This window comes from Platalea leucorodia, assembly GCF_965183815.1.
Source record: "Platalea leucorodia genome assembly, chromosome: 4".
NCBI lineage: Eukaryota > Metazoa > Chordata > Aves > Pelecaniformes > Threskiornithidae > Platalea > Platalea leucorodia.
This window is the reverse complement of record NC_138826.1, coordinates 59,120,249-59,125,416: the sequence shown is the minus strand read 5'-3', so window position 1 is coordinate 59,125,416 and position 5,168 is coordinate 59,120,249.

The window sequence follows — 5,168 nt, the reverse complement described above, 5'->3', positions numbered from 1 at the left end:
CGGGGGCAGGTTTAGTTCCTGGAGTGTTCTTCTTTCCCTATGTATGGGAGTGGATGGTGGGTACAATCACTGTGCTGTGGATGGAAGCTTTGAAGGGACCGATGGCTGAGGAGTGGCATGGAAGGAAAGAAAAGAATGAGGAAAATGATCTGCTGTTTGCCACTGAGCATCTCTGACTTGCAAGAGTACGCTGCAGACTAAAGACGTTTCTTATAAAACAACAAACCTCCTCCCTGTATCACTCCTGCTCATTATTCCAGGCAGTACTGGGCCAGCCACACCGGGTGCATTTCTTTTTTTCTTCCTTATTTCTGTGTGGCTGACGTGATGGGGAAGAAAGTGGAACTCATGATCCAGAGCTGGAGTTTCGTTATCCACAGACCTTTTCTGCATCATCTGCCTCTTCAGCTGGACATGTGAACAATGATGGTGTAGATGCTGCTGCTACTGCAGGGGTCCCGCCTGTTTTATTACCCTGCCCACCACACCCCAGCGCGGAGGGACAGCCAGAGAGGCGCCATGTACAGAATCGCATCTATTTCTGCTTTGTTTTCTGACTCAGAACCCTGCCCCCGATGACTACGACAACGATGACAACAACAACAACAACAAAAAAAGGGCAAATGCATTTTTTACATTTCTTGATAATTTCCAAAGCAATGTATCATTGCTTTCTTTAGACTGACGCCAATATAACAGTTGTATGGGTCTCAGCCAGGCTCCTGTGTCTTTTCTGCCTGATAGTTTCAGATTGCTGTATGAAAAGTATGCGTGTTTGCACACAGACACAATCGTACGAGGTGACGGCACCGCGAGCCCGTGGGGTTGTTCACCTGTGTCATAGATGAAGTTGGAGGCCTTGCTTCGTACGTGTAGATGAGAAACCCCAATCCGTTGGTCCAGTGAGCTGCAGTGAAGCAGCCCTACTGAGACAGAACTGAGTATCCTAAGATATATGCATGGTCCCGTTGTGACCGTCCCCGTGGCAGGGGCAGGGTGGGGGAGAGGAACACTGAATGGGGAATTTGGAGCGCAACAAAGTTGATAAAATAAGTAAATCCAGTCAGGATCTTCTGGTAGCAGTGAGATTTTATCAGTTCCCATAATGAAAACTGTAGTGCATATAAAGAAAACATTCCAGGCTGTCAGAAGCCCCATTTCCCATCTTGCTAACACAAGGATGGAGGGCACCAGAGGCCAACGAGGTTGTATTGATGCAAAGAATGTGGAAAACAGAACTGAGCCCAGAAAAATTTGATTATATCTTTCCTCCATTTATTTTCTTCTCCAAAGCAGTCTAAGAAATATAAATTTCAATAGCTGCACAGGGTTTCTTTTTTTCTTCTTTTGAATGTTGCAAAGTTTTTAAGGTTTTATTTTGGGTTAGCAAGCCCAGGGATCCAAAAGGTTTCCAATGGGATCTCAGTCCATGGAGCTTTGCTCTCTGTTGCTGCTTTGTTTCTGGACAGCTGAAACCACTATGGCCTTGCTGCTACGAGCCCTGAGATGGGGCGGGTGAGGGCAGAAGCACAGCTGAGAGATATGTCCTGTACTGAAGACAGACTGGGCTCCAATTGCTTTCAGAGAAGTCAGTAGCATCACACTGGAATGGGAAAAAAAAAAACCTTTTCTGCTATGAACTTTAGTGTTCTAGTTAAATCCTCCATTCTCCCCCTGCCCCTTACAGGGGACTTAACTGTTAACACTTGAGCATAAGAACCAGGCCTTCTTTAGGGGCACAGGGCTGGACTCAGTTGCCTAAATGTGGGCACCTACTGCCACTTGAGATACCCACCAGTACTCTGCCCGGCCTGCAGCAGCTGGTCCTGAAAGACACAACTCTTCCCCAGGGCTGGTGTCACAGCTACCAGCCCCACCTGCATGGCAGAGCTCTCAGGAGGCAGGAGACAATTAGGCAACTTAATCAAGTCCCTTTCTAAAGGGCTAATTGAGAGGAGCGGCACCAATGACTGATGTAATAAGGGAATCTTCATTAGCATTACCAAGGGCTTAGTTAGGCACGATCAGGAGCTCATCTCCGTGCTCCCATGCTGTTGTTTTTCAGGCAGACAGCCTCCGCTCCTGCAGCCTGAAGTTGACGGCGCTCTGCCCAGCCCTTACCTTAGGCCAGGGTTAGCGGCTGCGTCCCAGGCCCAGCGGAGCGGGGGCAAGCCCAGGCGAGAGCAGGCGTCGCTCCACCCAACAACAGATTTTTCTGCCACTCTTGGAACAGCCCCTTTCCAAAGCATTTTCCTATTCAGGACAGACCCACAAACTCAGACACCATTCATTAGCCTCATCGTTCAGACTATGAAATACCCGTGGTTTTCTGTTGCATTTTGCATTTTGTCCAGCCAGGCAAAATGCAAGCTATTTCCCAAACAGGCTGTAATGCTTTTAATATTTTAAGCATCCTAAGCCAGTCTGCTCCCATCTCAAGCACCTAGGTAGACTGGCAGCCAATACTACCTAAACATCATCAACATTACGATTGCTCACAGAAGTTCAAGCTCATTCAGTCTTGACAGTTTGAATGTGGGATGATTTCAGAGGAGGAGTGAGATTGTAAATATCTCTTTGACAAACATTGCTGCATCACACACAAAAAAAGGGGGAGATACTTTTAAAACTGCCTTAAAAATCAATTCTGAATGATGGAATCTCCCTCCAAACGATTGCCGCTTGGTAGAGCAAGGGATAAGTCGCTTTGGGTGAATTCTGGCAAGAAGTGGTTGGAAATCTAGTCCAGTTTCAGGAGTGAAAGTGTAATTTAGGAGCTGATCTCTCACTCAGTCTGAATTCACATCAGCGCCAATGACTGAGCACTGCAGGATCAAAACTCTTTAAGGTCTGGGGGGTACTGTATCTGGCCTGCATCTGCATGGTTTGGGTCTGGCCCGGCAAGGTACTGCATACCTGTGTTTCCCAGTGACTTCAGGGAAGATGGGGTTCCTCAGCACCTCTTAAGTTCAGGCCCTGGAGCATCATTTCCTGCTCTGATCATCAGCTATAAATGTTGATAAATATAAGTGTTTTGCCTTCATTTGAATTGCCCGGAGCTGTAAAATGACCTCTCTCAAGTATAAATCAGTCCAGATATAAACCTCCTCTCCCACTCTTCCCTACACTCCCTGCCCACCTTCCCAGCCCTCCCTTGCACCTCCACCCAAGCCCTTCCCCGTCTCAATTCTTCACCTCCTTCCACAATTTTATATCTAGTTTTCATGAACCCACAGAAATGCTTTTGTAAATAATGCTGTACAGTTTGTAACCGTCATGTAAGCCTGTCATCAGTGCCAGAGTCCGTCTTGCCCTCTCGCACGTTTTAAAATCAACAGAGGAAAGTTAGAGTGAATGGCCCGCCAGTGAGCTATAGGGTCATCTCTGTGTGGGACAAATGTATATTCCTGTAAGATTGCATTTTTATCTAAGGAATGATGTTATTTTAAAATTGCTAATAAATTTCTAAACAATGTCCAGATTTGTTTAATATTGTAAATGTTATCAGAACTTCTTTGACATTGCTCCCTTCTCTCAGCAGTGGCTGACAAATAAGACAGCTTCCTGCAGCCCCTTATTTCCCATCGCCAGTCCCGCTGCCGTTCAAGGGCTCTCTCTCATGCGTTTCAGGGCCTGCAGAACAGTCTTGGACAGTCACAGCCTGCCCCGTTAAACAGTAACTTGGGAAATCCGATCACTCTTTGTACTGTTGTCACTACAGAAATTCTGCCGTGTCGTGATGTCCAAAGTGTGACTCACGCATAACTACGCAACATTTTCTCCACAGGATTCTTTTTCACCACGTGTATGCATCAAAAAATGAATGCCCACAGCCTAAATAGAGCGTAATTAGTATATACGTAAGCCACAAAGTTAATGGGACGATAACAAGTAACATACCACGCATTTACTTTTCGATTGAACAAATTTGTTCTACCATGGTTATCAAGCAATTACGCTGCAATGCCAGCTGAGCACTGCATTTGCTGTCGCAGCACTGTAAATCATAGTGTACCCAGGCTGAGTGCGTTGGTATAAGATCGAGTGAAATAATGTCTAAAGAAAAAAAAGAATGTTTTTCTTCAGTTACATGTGTGTATATATTTTTCCCTGATTTGCACGCAAATGTCAGAACTGCAGGCTTTGCTGCTACTATTATTAGTGGTGTCACAAAATGATAAAACCCAGGAGGTGATTAAAACCTGTGGATGTCATCAGCGTGAGGCGTTGGAATGGCAGAACGATCACCAGAAACCTTGTTATCTCCAGGCTCAGCCCAGCCCTCAGTTAGACGTTTGCTACCACAAAACCATACGAAACCGCCGTGCTCTTGGCTGTCAGTGGAAGCCCAGCAAACGGGTCAGCTTTGCTGGAAAGCTCGCTGAGCTGGAAACCCAGCTGAGCTCCCTGGGGCCAGGCTACAGCTTTGTGTGAAAACCATGCGGTGAAAAACACGGCAAAAACCGGGTGAAAGCTGGCTGCGGGTGTCCTGCAGTGCGAAGAACGGTGTGAAACCCCTGAGCGAAACCTGTGAGACAGCTGAAACGCGGTGAGCGTCAGGAGCGAGCGAAAGGTTTGCGCAGCCCCCTGTGAACGGGATGCATTTAGAATAGCCCCGCGACAGGAAAAACACAGCGTACACCTACAATGCTTTCTATGGGGTGGTTGCAGACCGCTGCTGATGCCGGCGTTTAATGCTGACGGTATTTAGGCGAAGCCAGGGGCGTGCGGCAGGGACGATGAGCACGCAGACCTCGGGAACCCCTCCGTCTACTCGTGAACGCCAAGACAAACCCCGGGCAAAACCAGGTTTGGCTCCTTGGCCCCGGCCTCTGCCCACAGAGCTGCCTCCAGCGGGGCCGCGCCTCCCGTCAGGACTCGCTCGGGGCTCACAGCAACCCGAAGCAGGGCGGGGAGGCCGGGGAAGCCGCCGCCTGTCGCGGGCACAGGCCGGGGCGGTGCAACGCCCGCCGGGTCGGGCCCGGCCCGGCCGCGCCCTCCCAGTCCGCCCGCCCGACCCAGCGGTTACTGGCGGGCGGGCTCCCGGGACGGGGCCGCCGCCCCACCGACCGCCCCGCCCCGCAGCAACCTCAGCGCCGCCCCGCCGCCGCCACGGCCCCTCCTCAGGTGAGGGCCGGCACCGCCCCGCGCCCAGGTCGGAGCCCGGA